Genomic DNA, 18,370 nt, shown 5'->3' with positions numbered 1-18,370 from the left:
ACTTGTGAGTGTTTTTGTTTCGTAGATATGTTCGTTTGTGTTGCATTTTAGATTTCACATATGTGACATCATATGGTATGTATCTTTTCTCTTTCTGACTTAGTATGATAATCTCTAGGTCCATCCATGTTGCTGCAAATGGCATTATTTCTTTTTAGTGGCTGAGTAATATTCTGTTGTATATATATATATATATATATATATATATATCAGTATATATATCACATCTTCTCTATCCATCCGTCGATGGACATTTAGGTTGTTTCCATGTCTTGGCTATTGTAAATAGTGCTGCTATGAACATAGGGGTGCATGTATCTTTTCAAATTAGAGTTACGTCTAGGTATATGCCCAGGAGTGGGATTGCTGGATCATATGGCACCTCTAGTTTTAGTTTTTTGAGGAAGCTCTATACTGTTTTCCATAGTGGCTGCACCAATTTACATTCCCACCAGCAGTGTAACAGGGTTCCCTTTTCTCCACACCCTCTCCAGCATTTATTATTTGTATAATCTACAGATGTTAATAGAACTTAAATGGACCCATTAGTGTCCTCTTTTTTCTGGTTGAAGTTCCAATCCAGAGATTGCATCCTGCGTTTAGGTGTCATGTCTCTTCAGTTTCTCCAAATCTGGGACTGTTCCTGGTCTTTCATGACCTTGACACTTCAAGAGTTTTGGCCAGTTATTTTGTGAATGTCCCCCAAACTGTCACAATTAGGCTGAGGTTATGCATTTGGCAGGAAGACCACAGAGGTGATGCTGTGCTCTTCTCAGAGTGTGACAGCAGGGGGCACATGTGTCTCCATGTCTCTCTGCTGGTGATGCTATCTTTGATCACGTGGTTAAGGTGGTGTCTGCTGGGGTTCTCCGCTGTAAAGCTACTATTAGTAAAAAATATCTTGAGAGGAAACACGTTGAGACTATGAAAATATTCTATTTCTTGTCATATTTTCGCTCACTAATTTTAGCACCCGTTGATGATTCTTGCCTGCAACATTTACTGTGGTATTTGGCAAATGGTGACTTTCTATTTCCATCAGTACGTCTACATTTATTAATTGGAATTCTAATGTAAGGAAGAGTTGTCCTTTCTCCCCCATTTATTTATTTAATATTTATTTATATCAGTATGGATTCATGGAGATTTATTTTAGTCTGTGGATTGTAATTCATTAATAGCACTACTTTTTTGCTCAAATTGTCCGAGGTTTGGCAATTGAGAGCTCTTTCAGGTGGTCTCCTGGGTATACCTATCCTTTTTTTCTTTTCTTAGAAAATTTGTAATTTCTGGAATCACAAAATATACCAGGCTCACCTTGTACAGTCCCTGCCTCAGCCCAGGGGCAGCCATTTCCCCAAAAAGCCCTGGTCCTCTCTATTGGAGCCTGGTGCTTAGAAGCCAAGATCTGGGGGCTAGGTGGACTCATTGTTACTGGAGCATCATTGCTTCTAGGCCCTGTCAGTGGACAGAACTAGGAAATACATGGGCATGTAGACACATACACATACATCTCAATCTCTTTCTTTTATTTCTCTCTCTTAAAACAATCATGACTTTATACTGATACCTCTGACCCAATTCAGTACCCCAGGGTTTATTTTAATTTATCCCCTTACTTATTTGTAATTCCTTTCTTCAAAAATGACAACCCTGGTCCTCTTTACCCACATATGTTTACTTATTTGCTCAATCCCAGTATACACATTTTATTAATTTCGTAAAGTCACTGTAACAAATTACCACAAACTGGGTGGCTTAAAACAACAGGACTTAATTTTCTTCCAGTTCTGGAGGCCAGTAGGCCAAGATCAAGGTGTCAGCAGGGTTGATTCCTTCTAGAGGCTCTGAGGGAGCAACTGTTCTATCCCTCTCTCCTAGCTTCTGGGGACTGCCGGCCACCGTTGGCGTGCCTGCACAACTCCAGTCTCTGTCTCTGTTTTCACATGGCCTTCTTCCCTGTGTGTTTCTGTGTGTCCAATCTCCCTTTTCTTTTTCTTACAAGGACACCAGTCATTGGATTTAGGGCCCCCTCTCATCTCGAGATCTTTAACTTGATTACACCTGCAAAGACCCTATTTCCAAATAAGGTCACATTCATAGATTCTTGGACACATACTTTTGGGGGACACAACTCAATCCACTACATACACAAAGTAGTTTTAGAATTGCTAACCCATACACTCCTGAGAAACAAATTTACTAACTGAAATATATATGTATAGTTCTTTTCTGGTCTAGCCATGTACAGTCAAAATCATGTTTTCCAAAGTTACTTAGATTAGCACTTTTCTTCTTCACTTTCTGGTGTGACTGGTTCCATTTGTTTCTAATATAATTAAATTCAGTTGTTACTGTTTTTATTCCATTTGAGGGTCCCCCGTATCCTGGTTGATTTTCATTAATTTTTTTGGTATATGAAATATTCGCATGGTTTTAAGACTCAGAACGATACAAAAAGATAAACTCCGAGAGGGAGCGCTCCCCCATCATGACTTCTACCCATTTCCCTTCCCTCCTTCTTACCGTCCATTCCCATCCTCCCGTGTAGGTAAGCAATCTAATAGTTTCTCCTTCCTCAATTTTACTTCTTTGCGGAATGAACAGATATACATATATTTTCTTATATCCCCTTTTTCTTTCAAGAAAAAGTAGGATACCATAGATACTCCTTTGCATTTTTCTTCCTTTACTTAATATCTCTTGGGAATCAATTTGTACTAGTTCCCTCATTTTTATGTATAGCTGCATACTACTCCATCATGTGGTCATACCAGAGTTTATTCAACCACTTTCCTGTGCATGAACACTTAGTGGATTCCAGTGTTTTGCAATTACACACAATTCTACAATGAATAACCTTGTGCATGCATATTTCACATTGGAGGTGTAGCTTCAGAGTAAATTCCTAGAAGTGGGTTGGTGGGTCAAAACTTAGGTGCACATGTAGTTTCGTTAGGCAATATGTTAGTCTCATAATGCTGCTGTAACAAATTGGCGTAATTTTTGTGGCTTAAAACAGCATGAATTTACTGTCTTACAGTTCTGGAGACCAAAACTCGGAAATGGTTTCACTGAGCCCAAACCAACGTATTGCAGGGCCATGTTCCCTCCAAGGTTCTAGGAGAGAATCTGTTTCCTTGCCTTTTTTCCAGCCTCTAGACCTGCATCCCTTGACTCATGGCCTCTTCCTCCATCTTCAAAGCTAGCACGTAGGCTTATGCAGTCTACTACAGGTAATTCATGCTTGTTTGAACTAAGTGAATTTGATACTTATAGATTTATTCCAAGTCTTCATTTTCCCATCTATAAAAGGCAGGGATAAATCCAGAAAGTCTTTAAGGTTCCTCACTCTCTAAAATCCTATACCTGTGTTTAGTTCTTTCTTGATCAGCTGGAATGGTCAGTAATGGCTGCTTCAAAATCTGACAAGGTGGTCATCCAGGGCTGCATTGGGGCAAAGTGTGAGGTCCTTGTAGTCTGTCTCATGAGCGACAAGTGATAGTAATGAAAGTGGTGGGTGACTGGAGCACTTTTCCTGTTGCGTCCCTTGGGCTCCCTAGAGGTGAGAACTTGATCTAGAACGTCTGGGCCTAATTCATGATTCTAGCACAAATGGAGAGGTGAGGGAATAACTATCTACCCTGAAACCTGCTGGCCTGAACTTTCTTCTCATTAGAGCCACCGAACAGAACCTTGTGAGGCAGTGAGTTCCCTGTCACTGGGAGTTCTGAACAGAGGCTAACTGACCAGAAGATATTCCAGGGGGATCTGTGCATTATATAGGGCCTCACTGTCCAACATGGTAGGCACTAGCTACATGTGCTATTTGATGCGTTATGCTTATATTTTAAATTATTTTAAACTTTTTATTTTGAAATAATTATAGATTTGCAGGAAGTTACAAAAATAGTGCAGAGAGGTCTCATGTACCCTTCACCTAGTTTCTCCTGATGGTTACATTTTATGTCACTGTGGTACAATATCAACCAGGAAATTGCTGTTGGTACAATGTGTGTATAGTCCTATATCATTTTCTTACATGTTTAGATTTATGTAACCACCAGCACAATCAAGATACAGAACTACTCCATGACCACAAAATTCTCTCACGTGTGCCCTTTTATAGCCACACCCATCACTGTTTCCCCCACCATCTGTAACCCCTGGTAACTCCTAATCTGTTTTCCATCTCCATAATTTTGTCTTTTTGAGAATGTTATATAAATGGAATCATACACGTGTGCTATTTAAATTTAAAGTTGAATTCGTTAAAGTGAAATCAAATAAAAACATCAGTTCCTCGGTCTTACCAGTCACGTTTCTAAGCTCAGTAGCCACAGCTGACTAGTGACTATCACATTGGACAGCACAGATATACCGCTGTTTCATCGTTGCAGAAAGGTCGATTGGAAAGTGCTGCTTTAGGGAATAAGACCAGGTCCATGGTCCACAAATGCTGATTCATAGCCCACGGCACCCGGGAATGTCATGAAATAGAGAGTCCTGAGCATATGACTCACCTGTTGCTGTTTAATAAATTATCCCCAAAGTAGTGGCTTGAGACAACAGTCAACCTTTATTATCTTGCATACTTTCTGTAGGTCAAGAGTTAAAGAGTGACTCAGCCGTGTAACTAGGCCCAGAGTCTATCACAAAATTGCAGTGAAATGTTGGTCAGGGCTGCGGTGTCTGGATGCTTGGCTGGGGCTGGAGGACTGACTTGCTCACATGGCTGGAAAAGTGCTGCCTATTGGGGTGACCACTCGTTTCCACTTGCCCAGGACTAAGAGGTTTCATGGGATGTGGGACTTTAGTGTGAACACTGGGACTGTCCTGGACAAGGAGGACAGTTGTTGGCAGGAGGGCTCAGTTCCTCCCAACATGGGCCTCTTCCGGGGCTGCTTGAGTGTCCTTATGACATGGCCATCGGCTTCTGCCAGAGTGAGTGATCCTAGGGAAAGCAAAGCAGGAGCTCCGATGTCTTTTCTGACCTGTCTTGGAGACACATGGCGTCACTTCTGCTGCATTTTTTCATTAGAAGCAAGTCACTAAATCTTTGATCCACAATCAGGAGAGGAGAATTAGGATCCTCCTTTGGAAGGAAGGATTGTGAAAGAATTAGTGGGCATATTTTAAACCCTCTACACCGGCCTATACTTGGGATCCTGATTGGGCAAATGCGGCACAGCCCAGGAAACCATACCAAGGTTCCCTGTTGACCCCTGATGTGCAGTCACATGTGCCCATCTCAAGGTCCTGTCCCACCATAAGATAGCGGTCATCCCACGTACCTCAGTGGATACTCACAGGAGGGAAGAGGGGGAGGGCAACTCCAGGCTAGTGAGATTGGTGAGCTGAGCATGATTCCTGAAGCTCTATTAGATTGCTTGGATGTCCTTTCCCACAGGATGAGGGAACAACAACCGGGGAACCATTGAGAAAATTTAAAAAATTCTCGCCACACTGAAACATTGAATGCTTTTACAAATGACCGTCACCAAACTACATAGCAACAAGGGAGAAACAAACTTATGACACAGTATATACACTCGTGGGATGGTTGAAACGCTATAGCAATACAGGGACAAAGTCCCTGTTGCAGTTATGGTAAGTGGGTGGGGAGAGAATTGTGAGTAATGTAAAGAAATGCATGTTAGTGTTACTTATACTGTCTTCTCAATAAAAGAGAGTGGTTCCTTCTTCAGACCTCAACTGTCACCTTTCAGAGGCCTTTCCAATCTTGGTTAAAGTTGGGCCCCTCTAGTTTTTGGTATCTCAGTGCCTTGTTTGTGCCTATGTAACACTCGTAACATTTGAAAATATGTTGTCTCTCCCTGCAGCCTCTGAGCTCCTTGAAAAAGGCAGGGACTGTATCTGCTTTTGTCCCCTGTGGTCTCTCCAGGGCCAGAACAGTGCCTTGGACATGTTTGCGGATCAGGAACTGTCGAGTGAGGCATGAAAGAGGTGATGTCTGTAGGAAGGAGGAGGGAGATGCTGCAGGTGAAGGACGCAACGGGAGGCCTCTCATGGCTGCCTGGGGGAGGGGGGCTGGGAGTCAGCCTAGTCCAGTGGCCCCTGGTCCGCAGATGTCCAAGACCCCACGAGCCACCCACTCTTGAGACTCTGATTAAATTGGTTTTCTCACGCTTGGCGCTGTTGCTCATCTGGGCTGGATGGTCCTCCTCGTTGTGGGCGCTGTTTTGTGTGCGATGCTTGGCAGCATCCCTGGCCTCTCTCCAGTCTTTGCCAGTAGCACGTGCTCCCCTGTGGTGACAAACATATCCCCAGATGCTGCCAAATACTCCCTGGGGATCACCCTTGGAGCTGGATCAGAAAACCAGCCCAGCACCCTAGTGGCCTGAAATCTTTGCATGAAGATGAGCTGGGGGTATAAATGAGGGAGACTGATGCCTGTCTCACCGGAAAAGCTTCTTTGGTTTTTTTTTTTTTTTGGCCGCACCACGCAGCGTGTGGGATCTTAGCTCCCTGACCAGGGATCAAACCCGTTGCCCCCTGCAGTGGACACGCGGAGTCTTAACCACTGGACCGCCAGGGAAGTCCCCCGCCTTTTTTTTGTTTGTTTTTTTGTTTTTGGAAAAGCTTCTTTGAGAATTTGTTGTTCAGAGACTCTCGGTGATGGGCACAGAGTGTGCTGCCACCTGTTGGTGGATGGGTGGGAGTGCACCCTTGGCTCAGCCAGCCCAGAGCCAAGTGGAGCAACTTGCCTTGGCAGGTGGGCTGCAGTCGGGCTAGTTAAGGGCCACTCCTTAAGGCTGGACCAGAGAAGCCCCACATAGGGTGTGCAGCAACCAGGGAAGTCAGCGAGAATGGGACATTTTCCCATCATTTTGGTTAAACGTTTAACAATGTACTTGTTAAGAAAAAATCAGGCCAACTTCCTTGGTTGCTCTCTCCCCTTTTCCTACAGACGTGATGATTCCTCCTCCTCAGACTCTCTTTCCCACCAGGCTGGGCTTGGGGAAAAAGGCAGGAGGTTGGCGCCTCCCATGGTCAAACCCAAACTCACCATCTTTCCCACACCTGTCCCTCCTCAGTGCTCCCAGCTCAGTAGAGACAGTACCAGCCCCTCATTACACAGCCAGAAGCATTACCTCCATCACTGAGCCCTACAGGTTCGTCTACTTCCTCCACTCTCCCCATCTTCACTGCTGTTCTCACCATTGTCTGAGCCACATTCATCCCAAGCCTGGGCTAGTGCAGTGGCTCAGCTGCTCCGTTCCTCTGTTCCATGTTGTGTTGCCTGGGGTCACACTTGTGGTCGCATTTAGCTGGGAGCTCGGCAGAGCTGGAGTGTTCTAGATGGCTGCTGGGGGTGGGGGTGTGGAGGCAGCTGGGCCTCTCTCTCCAGCAGAGTAGTTGAACTTATTTTGGGGGGAGCCAGGCTGCAAAAGACAGAGAGCGGCAGTTGACTGGTCTCTAAGGTCTAGACTCAGAACTGGCACAGTGTCTCACCCACCACGTTCTGTTGGCCATAGCAAGCCCCGAGGCCAGCCCAGTTTTAGTAGGAGGAGAAGCAGACTCTGCCTCTTGATGAGAGGAGAGGTTGGGATGAACTGACCTCCATCTTTACAGACAACCCACCACGCCCACCTTCCTCTGGTCAGGTCAGGCCCTCCATTCAATATCCACTTGCTCACTTCATTCACATCCTTCATTTCTATTCAGAAGTCACCTTCCCAGAGAGGCTTTCCCTGACTGTCCTGAGTAGATCACCCCCCTGCCATTGGTCTCTACCCCAACCCTGACTTAATTTTCTAAAGAACACTTACCAGCACTTGACATTGTAATTCATATTTATTTGCTGTCAGTCTTGCCCACTAGACAGCAAGTACCAAGAGAGGAAGGACTATATCCGCTTATTTTAATGCTGAGTCCCCAACATGTAGAACAGTGTCCGGCCCATTGTAGGAGCTCAATACGTAGTTGTTGAATGAATGAATGAATGTTTCTAAGAATCTTTCTTCCATAGAACTTATCAAAGTTCATCTTTACATGTTTATTTGTATGATGATCTGAGCAAAGTCTATCTTTTCCACAAGGGAAGGGACAGTGTCTGTTTCTACCAACCATTATGTTAGATCCCCAGTTCTTAGGGCAGTGTCTGGAAAACAGCAACCTGCAATGAATATTGGCTGAGTAAATGAGTAGGAGGGACAGGACAATGGCAAAAAGTGAAGCATCTTCCTAGAGAGTCACATCCCTCCCTACAGCACACAGATGTTGGATCTTGAAGAAGAGCAGTGTTAAAAAAAATCTTCTGAATTTATTTCCTTTAACACCCCAGGGGACTGATGTTCAGAGCAGCCACACCCCGTATTTCTTCCTGTGAGGTTATGTAAGGTCACAGCCATTCTCTGAGCCTGCTGTTCCAGGATCAATTGGGGTGCTTGTGAAAAATGCAGGTGCTGGCCCCACCCTGGAAATAGTAATGGAGAAGCTTGAGAGGTGAGGCCCCGCTCCCTTCATGGTCCACCAGCCCTGCAGGTGACTCTCATGTACACCACATGTTCAGAAGCATCACCTTTCCATTGCTGTGTTCTAAGTTTGGATTTTCTTGGACTGCTTTTTCCTTTAGGCTATCTTGTGTCTCTTAAGACCTTGGTAGCTTTATTTACTTATTTCCCCAGGAAGGCTTTGTAAATAAGCAGCCTGCTCCATAATCCCTGGAAAATAAAGAGTGTTTCCTTACTTTTGCTGAGCCTGATGCTCAGGGTCATGAAGAGGTCATGTGGTCCAATCCTCTGTGGTTGGGCAGGATGATGCTTAAACCGCACCAGACAGGGAGGAAGCTAAACTTGGTTCTCTCCTACTTCAGATTTACTGTGTATGGAATAATGAGGTTTGTGTTGTGGCTTAGGGAGAGGAGGGGTGAGGTCCTTGGGGGTAGGGGTGTTTTAGCACACTTAAGGAGAAGCAAGGATTTCCCCAGGCGTTAGGAGGAGCTGGGGAGGAGTGAGGGAGGCAATAAAGGGCCTAATCTTCTTATGTAAGAGTCACGGATGAACTTGTTTTGTAATACCAGGGCAGCAGGGCTGCTAAGTTTATTTTATTTTATTTTTAAATTTTATTTATTTATTTATGGCTGCGTTGGGTCTTCATTGCTGCACACAGGCTTTCCCTAGTTGCGGCGAGTGGGGGCTACTCTTCGTTGCAGTGCACGGGCTTCATTGTGGTGGCTACTCTTGTTGAGGAGCATGGGCTCTAGGTGCGCAGGCTTCAGTAGCTGTGGCACACAGGCTCAGTAGTTGTGGCACACGGGCTTAGTTGCTCCAAGGCATGCGGGATCCTCCCAGACCAGGGCTTGAACCCATGTCCCCTGCGTTGGCAGGCGGATTCTTAACCACTGTGCCACCAGGAAAGCCCAGGGCTGCTAAGTTTAGATTTGAACCTGAAACTTCTAAACTTCTGAGGGGCATTCAAAGCTGCTGCTGTCTTGGGCTCTGCTGACTGTGGCTGGAAGTGAAACAGGAGGGAAGGAGGCAGGGCACAACCTCTGAAAGAGTGACATAGCCCGAGGACATGACATAAACTGATTAGAACCAAATGCGTCCAAGATGGCAGACAAGTCGACTTCCACTAGACCTTGAGCCGCAGTATACACTCACTGTAACACATCAGCAAGCTAAATGACACACCCACAGGCGCTGTGACAGTTCCAAAACAGACCTTAAGGATCAAAAAGTGGTCGGTGGCCCAATTCCTGGAAATCCCCGCCCCTTCCTGAAATAGCTGGAATGCTCCTCCCACTCATTAGCCTATGAAATTACCCACCCCTATAAAAACTGACAACCCCATACCCTGGTGCCTTTTCTCACCTTCTGAGGTGGCCCACACTCTGTCTGTGGAGTGTGTGTCTCTCTACATAAATCCACTTCTTACCCGTCACTTTGTCTCTCACTGAATTCTTTCTGCGATGAGACATCAAGAACCTGAGCTCCATTAAGTCCTGAAACCAGGTGTATGATCTCAGTTGGAAGACTGGGTTTTGGCCAGGTTCGAGTCCCAGCTGCATGGGTTCGAGTCCCAATCTGAGTTTAGGCTACGTTCAAGTCCTGGCATGTGTGTTTAAGTCCCAATCTGAGGTGCACGGTTCCAGAAGGACTTTGTCTGTGGCTCTGCAGTCTCCTCCTGGGCAGCTGGGGGAGCTGGTGGGCAGTAGAGAAAGGAGGGTCCTAACAAGTTTTAGGAAAGCTCCAGCATTTCCAGAGAAAACCCTGTTGGTCAGCCCGCCCTCTACAATCTCTTCTCCAGCACAGACTAGAGTAGGTCACAGAGGAGAGGGCTATGAGAGACTGGGGTGGGGACAATAGCAGGAACACTTGAGCTCCTAGCCAACTTGGTTGCTGGTTTGTTGTCTGTCTACCTGTCACTGCCCACACTGGAAAGAAAGTTCTTCCCAGCAGCCAGGAAAGAGGAGCAGAGGAAGCAACTACTCTCCAGCTCCTGGAGGAGGCCTTGGGGAATAAAAACCAGTAGGCAGTGTGCTACCAGCCGGGGCAGATGCCTGGTGGTCTGACAGCAGACCTCAGTCAGCCAGGAGAAACCAGGAAAAGTCAGTCCTTGGGCAGTGTGTGTGTGTGTGTGTGTGTGTGTGTGTGTGTGTGTACACACGTGTGTGTGTGTGTGTGGGTCAGGGCAGTGCAACATTAGAGGGAGGACAGTCAGCAGGACGACCCCCACTGCTGACACCAGTTGCAAGTTTGGGGTCTCCAAGACCATGCTTACATTCGATAATTCAGTAGAAGGACTTGCAGAACTCACTGAGGGCCGTTATGCTCACACTGATGGTTTGTTACAGGGAAAGAGTACAGATTAAGATCAGCCAAAAGGGCTTCCCTGGTGGCTCAGTGGTTAAGAATCCGCCTGCCAATGCAGGGGACGCGGGTTCGAGCCCTGGCCCGGGAAGATCCCACATGCTGCAGAGCAAGTAAGCCCATGCGCCACAACTACTGAGCCTGCGCTCTAGAGCTCACGTGCCACAACTACTGAGCCCGCGTGCCACAGCTACTGAAGCCTGCACGCCTAGAGCCCATGCTCCGCAACAAGAGAAGCCACCGCACCGCAACCAAGAGTAGCCCCCGCTTGCTGCAACCAGAGAAAGCCTGAGCACAGCAGCAAAGACCCAATGCAGCCAAAAATTAAAAAAATAAATTAAAAAAAAAAAAGACCAGCCAAAAGATGAGAAGCGTGGGGCAGAGTCCAGGAGGGCTCCAAATGTGGAGCTTCCAGCTGCCCTCTCCCAGTGGACTCACAGACACTGTTAATTCCTCCAGCAACGATGTGTAACAATACACATGAACTATTGCCCACCAGGGAAGTTCACCCAAGCCTTGGTGTCCAGAGATTCACTGGGGCTCTGTAGTCGACTATCCACATAGCTGACATCAGCCTCCAGTCCCCCTGGAGGTTCAGCTGATACCGTGTGAGTCAAAGCACCCACCCTAAATCACAGTTAGTTTATCCCGTGTGGCCAGTCCCCACCCTAAATCACACTGTTAGTTTATCCTGTGTGGCCAGCCCTTGCCCTAAGTAAAGATACTCCTATCTGGCATGACATTGCAAGGGCTCAGAGGTTTCTTTCCAGAAGCCTAGGGCAAAGCCCAGACCTTCCTTTGGGTGAGGTTAAATTCTTTACATGGGCAGATTAAACAGTACCACCCCACACCATGGCTGTGAGTCCATTCTTCCTGGAGGATTCACAACGCATGGAGCATGATTCCTAGATGTCTGGCCATTAGGACAGAAAACAGCGTTTGCCAAGGTGTGCAACCTGCAAAGAGGGGCGGTAAGGGACTCCAAGTCAGTCCTCTTTCTTTTTTTTTTTAAACAATATCTTTTTAAAAAATATATTTATTTTAGGCTCCATTGGGTCTTCTTTGTTGCTCACGGGCTTTCTCTAGTTGCAGCGAGCAGGGACTACTCTTCGTTGAGGTGAGTGGGCTACTCATTGTGGTGGCTTCTCTTGTTGCAGAGCATGGGCTCCAGGTGCATGGGCTTCATTAGTTGTGGAGCATGGGCTCAGTAGTTGTGGCTTGCGGGCCCCAGAGCGCAGGCTCAGCGGCCATGGCGCACGGGCTTACTTGCTCCGCAGCATGTGGGATCTTCCCGGACCAGCGCTTGAAACTGTGTCCCCTGAATTGGCAGCCAGATTCCTAACCACTGCACCACCAGGGAAGCCCCAGTCCCCTTTCTTTATGCTGCGTGTCCCTCGTCATTTATTCAGTCATTTATTTACTCACCATTTACTGAATACCTGCAACGTGATCAGCACTCATTCTAGTTGGGGAGACAGATAACAGAGAGCAAAGCAGCTGTTAAGTCATTTTAAAGTGTGCTGCGTGCTGCGGAGAAAACAGGGCTGAGCTCCGAGTAAGGACGGAGGGGAGAAGGGAACCTGCCTTAGATTGTGGGCGGGGAAAGGCAGCTTTGAGGTCGTCCAACTGAAGCTGAGGCCCAGAGAATGAGAAGGCACCAGCTGTGGGAGAAAACAACAGAAGTCAATGCCTGGCAGAGAGACACATGGGCCTCAGCTGCCAGCTGACGCCTCCAAACAGATTGTGAAAAGGTGCCCAGAAGCAGAAACACAGTCCTTTTCTTGTGGCTGACACAATCTTGTTGGGACCCAAGGCTCCGTGAGCTGTGGCAGAATTTCAGCCCCACGCATCCCCTTGGCCTGTGCTTGTGCAGTATGTAAATCACTCCACCCTACATGGCGGGCTTGGACAGACAGTGTCTGGAAGCCAGCATCCCTGGGCAGCCCTACAAGGTTGGTACCAGATATTAAACTCCATTTGACTTCAGCCACCATTTAAATAAAAAAAAAAAAACACGTTGTGCCTCTTAGCAGAGTCCATGATGTAGAAACTGGGAAATTCTTCATCAAACCCCAGACCCTTGGGCAGTGAAGGCAAGTCATGGGGAAGAGGCAGCTCCATTTCTGCCTTTAGAGAAAAGCACATGTGTCCACTTACTGGTAAGGTCTGGAAAAGGGGTTCCCTGCAATAAAAGGGGATCCCAGCTGAATTCCCCCCCCCCCCGTTTTCTTCATCTCTCTCAGGAGCCAGCACATGCTGAGCAAAGGAGAAACTCTTGCTTCTCTTAGCTCAGGAGTCTCTGGTAGGATTCCAGCCCGGGTCAATTCTACTCACCACCCTCACAACCCACACCCATGTGCGCAGGCACACACACTGATGTCCCTTTTAGGGGACCGGACAAGTAACAGAGCCGGGCCTGGACTGAGGCCTGTGTTGGCTGCACAATGATAGGAAGGTCTGTGTTCCAAACTGCAGTTGGTTTTATATAGCAGAAATCCCTGCCTCTTTTCATGATTGTTTGATTTTAATATGTTTACCACATTATTTAAAAGTTGGAAAGTAGAGAATATAAAAGAAAAAAGCCACTTGGAACCTTGCCATTTATTAGGGACCACGTATTTGTGTTTCCCCACCCCAATTCCATTGTTGAACCACCAATGGGAAGGTCTTAGGATGTGGGGCCTTTGGGAGGGAATTAGAGCTAGATTAGGTCATGAGGGTAGGGCCCTCACCATGGGATTAATGCCCTTATAAAAAGGAGAGGAGACAACGGATCTCTCTGCCTGCACACATCAAGGAAGACCATGTAACCAGGCAGAGGGCTCTCACCAAGAACCCGATCATGCTGGCACCCTGATCTCAGACTTCCAGCCTTCAGAACTGTGAGGAATAAATGGCTTTAAGCCACCTGGTCTTGTTACACATAGCAGCCCGAGCTGATAGCATTCTAACAAATCATTTTTAATATTGTCTTCCAAAGGTTCATGTATTAGTTTCTACTGCTGTCATAACAAACTACCACAGATTGAGTGACTTAAAACAATTTAGATTTATTATTTTACATTTCTAGAGGTCAGAAGTCCAAAATCAGTCTCAGAGGCCTAAAGTTAAGGTATCAGCAGGGCTGGTCCTTTCTAAAGGTTCTAAAGGAGTATACATTTCCTTGTCTTTTCCAGCTTCTATAGGCTGCCTGCATTATGTAGCTCACGGCCCCTTCTTACATCTTCAAAGCCAGCCATGTAGCATCTTTTGGCTTCTCTCTCTCTTTCTCTCTGATCTCTTCTTCTGTTACATCACCTTCTCTTACTCTGAGGCTCTTATAAAGATCCTTGTGATTACATTGGGCCCAACTGGGCAATCCAGGTTAATTTTTCCATCTCAAGATCCTTAGCATAATCACACCTGTTAAGTTCCTTTTGAATTGGAAGTCTTGTGTGATGAGGGCAAGGACCTCTTGTGGAGGTCATTATTCTGTCTACTATTTTTAAGGTTTTTAAGCTGTGGTTGCAGTAATACTGAAATATAATTGTGTTCAATGAGCACTGTAACAGAAATATTTCCCCAGAGGAAGTCTTTGTAACCTTCTTTCCTCAAGGTCATGAGTGCTCCATTGAGGGGATGTGCTTCTGTTTGCTCGTGCTGGAAACCAGTCTGTATTGCATTCTGGGCTGCTATCCATCTTTCTGAAGCTAGCATTCCCCATAGTTGGGATTGTTGCCTTAGCATAGGTTCTCAGGAACAGGTCAAAGGGAGCAGGTTTATGATTTGTATTACATATTGCCTAATTGCTATCCCGGATTGTATCACTTTACGTGATCTCTCCTAATCAACCTCATTTGGCTTTGTTAAAAATGAAAGAAAGTTCTTTTTATAGGAAAGGTATTACATCTTCATTAAAGAATATCTGGGAAATATAGAAAGAGCCAAAGGAATAAAAATACCTCATAGTCCCATAAACTGAAACACAGCTTTCATTAGTATTTAATGCCATTCTTTCTAATATTTCTGTCTTTGAGTGTATATATAAACACCACCACCACCACCACCATGGTTATGATATTGGAACTTCTTGGAACTATTTTAGTTGTAGGACACCTCATGGTTTTGGATATGGGGGAGAAAAACTTCTATTGTTCTTATCTTGGGATGGTTACCATCTTGTTTTTCAATTGATTTCTGCTCTCCGTGTCACTCAGAACCTGGAGGTCTGGTCAAGTCCTTTCCTGGATAATGAGCGACAGGGCACATTGTAGGGAGTATGGACTGGGATTCTTGACCACAAATCCTCAGTCTTGACTCCTCCTACCCAGTCTCTAGCCTGAAAAATGGTTGGAAAGTTTAAGTTTTATAACAATTCAGCTTTATAATCCAATTCATTGATGCTGGTTACAAGTAGAATATTTTTAAAGAATAATTTATATATATATGTTCCATCTTCCATCTTCCATTTCTATTTTCATGGACCTCATCTTCAAGCTCTGGTTACTTGACAAAGACAGTATTAAGAAATCATATTGAGGAAGTCCTGGCCACAGCAGTCAGATATGAAAAAGAAATAAAAGGAATCCAAATTGGAAAGGAAGAAGTAAAACTGTCACTGTGTGCAGATGACACGATACTATACATAGAAAATCCTCAAGATGCCACCAAAAAACTACTACAACTCATCAATGAATTCAGTAAAGTTGCAGGATACAAAATTAATATACAGAAATCTCTTGCATTTCCATATACTAACAGTGAACTATCAGAGAAACATCAAAAAGAATACAATACCTAGGAATAAATCTAAGAGGTAAAAGACCTATACTTGGAAAACAATAAGACACTGATTAAAGAAACTGAAGACAACATATACTTACTCTGATCACCCATTCCAATATTAAAAATGAAAGTAAAATCTCCTCTTTCCTAGATGTTGTACATTGCTCTGCTTGCACAGAGGAGAGGAACAGAGTTAGGACTTGGAAGAAAACCTGATCCAAACTGGACTAAGCAAAAAGGGAATCTTTCATTTCAGAGAGCTAGAAAGCACAGCGGGTAGTCAGAGGCAGGGCTAGATCCTGGAGCAAGATGTCTCCAGGACCTGGTTTCTCTCTCTTTTGTGGGCTGGCTTCATTTTTAGGGAAAATCTTTATTTCAACAGACCCAGGAAGTCTGGGCGGGTCTCACTGGTCCATCCCTATAACCAGGGGAGTGCAGTACTCTGATTGGTCAGGCTGAGCCAGGGTCACCCCAAGGACAGCCCTGGAGTTAGGGATGGAGTCAGCTCCATTAAAGCTTGTGTACTGAGAGGAGAAAGAGAAGGGTCATTCCCCCAAATGAAAACTTTTAGACTTGACCTGGATTTCTTAGTTTGCAAGAGAGGACCTGATTGGCCACTCTTGGGTCAGGTTTCTATCCCCAGCCCAATCAGCTGTAGCAGAAGGAGTGGAGGCAGGGCTGGCAGCATGGCTCTTGGTGGTGTGGTAAGCCTGGTAGGACAGGCTGCCTTTGCTCAGCTCTTCCCTCAGGGCTGCGGTCGGGAGGGGTCAGCACTAGGTCCTGAGGCTTCCGTGTCCTACCTGATTTCCTTCACTGTTTTCTGAGTGCTTATTTGTATGTGTCTCATTTTAAAATCACAACAACCCTCTGAAGTTGAAGCTGAGAGGTTGTGCCTCTTGCTCAGGGTCACACAGCCAGTAAGTGACTCAAAGGGCACTCAGGTGATTAATCTGAAAGTGAAACTGTGCACCTCAGATTGGGACTCGAACCCATGCAGCTGGGACTTGAACCCACGCAGCTGGGACTCGAACCCGGCCAAAACCCACAGTCTTTCAACTGAGATCACACACCTGGTTTCAGGACTTAATGGAGCTCAGGTTCTTGATGTCTCATCGCAGAAAGAATTCAGTGAGAGACAAAGTGACGGGTAAGAAGTGGATTTATGTAGAGAGACACACACTCCACAGACAGAGTGTGGGCCACCTCAGAAGGTGAGAAAAGGCACCAGGGTATGGGGTTGTCAGTTTTTATAGGGGTGGGTAATTTCATAGGCTAATGAGTGGGAGGAGCATTCCAGCTATTTCAGGAAGGGGCGGGGATTTCCAGGAATTGGGCCACCGACCACTTTTTGATCCTTAAGGTCTGTTTTGGAACTGTCACAGCGCCTGTGGGTGTGTCATTTAGCTTGCTGATGTGTTACAGTGAGTGTATACTGCGGCTCAAGGTCTAGTGGAAGTCGACTTGTCTGCCATCTTGGACGCATTTGGTTCTAATCAGTTTATGTCATGTCCTCGGGCTATGTCACTCTTTCAGAGGTTGTGCCCTGACCCCTTCCCTCCTGTTTCAAGAGTAGCACCTAGGGGAGCCCCAGAAGGGACCCAGAGAAGGTGGGGCATGGGGAACTCTCCCCAGGCTGAAGGTCAGTGAAAGGGGGGTTGACAGGGAGGTGCTGGAGGGGAGGGAGCACCTTGGACATTTGGTCCAAGTGTCACACCTGGGCTTTACTGACCTTGGGCAGGCATCTGCTCCTAGCTCGTGAGGTTTCTGAAGCTGCATCTTCTAGAAGAGCCACCTGGTCCTACCTACCTCTCTGAGGTCCTGTCCTCCCAAGTTCTTCCTCACTGCATTGGTGGGTAACTCAGTGGCTTTCCAGGAGTGGGCTGGGGCCTTTGTATGGGGGTGGGGATGGCCAGGTTGGGGAGCTCCAAGTCTCCAGTCAGTCATGGAGCAGGTCATGGGCCTGGGGAGAGTTCTGGTATTAGTCTTCTACTCTTCAGGACCTCAAGGCGTCCAGGAGCTCCTCCTCACATTTTCAGTCAGACCGGAGCCCCTACAGGTGCAGGGCACTCTGTTCACACCCGCTACAGGGCAGGGCACTCTGTTCACGCCCGCTCCCCCACCATAAGCTCCTTTCTTTCTCAACACCCCTAGGGCACTGGAATACTACTTGCCACTTTCCTCATTGAAGCTGCTGCCTCTTTCCAGCAGCCTGGCCTGATTGCCTCTTTGAACGCCCCAGTTGCTTACTCCTCTAATTTGTGCCACAACTGCTGCGAGCAGGTGTCCTGATTCTGTAGACTGGCGCCTCCTCCGAGGGGCCCTAGACGCCTCAAGCCTTGGATAACGTTTTTTGGCCAAAGGCGAAGGATGTGCAGAATCTTCATCCAGCCTGGCATTCATTAATTCTCTAAGTCCGCTAGGGGTGGGTCGCGTAGGCCTAGGGGGGAGACTGCGCAGGCTTTAACCGAGCCCCGCGGGCAGGCAGGCCCTGTCTGAACGCGGGTTCCCGAAGGGCCCTAGGCTGGTCCGCGCGCCATAGGACCCAGCAGAGGACGTTCTTGCAAGAGGCAATTTACTTTTCTCACTTCTCAAATGCTCCGAAAATGGCTGCTAGCCGCTTCGCTATAGGGGTAAACTGTCTACTCATCTTGAGGGGTTTTCTCGGCGCGTTCCGTTCCAGGCCCCTGCAGGGATTTGCGAGCCTGGAGCTGCAAGACGGAGGGTCGGAGGCGCCGGAAACATTGTGTCTGGAGCCGGGAGCCGGGAGA

Source organism: Monodon monoceros, unplaced genomic scaffold (genome assembly GCF_005190385.1).
Source record: "Monodon monoceros isolate NGI ecotype Baffin Bay Population unplaced genomic scaffold, NGI_Narwhal_1 Super_Scaffold_12, whole genome shotgun sequence".
Lineage (NCBI taxonomy): Eukaryota > Metazoa > Chordata > Mammalia > Artiodactyla > Monodontidae > Monodon > Monodon monoceros.
The sequence above is the reverse complement of the archived record's forward strand: the minus strand, read 5'-3'. Positions refer to the sequence as shown.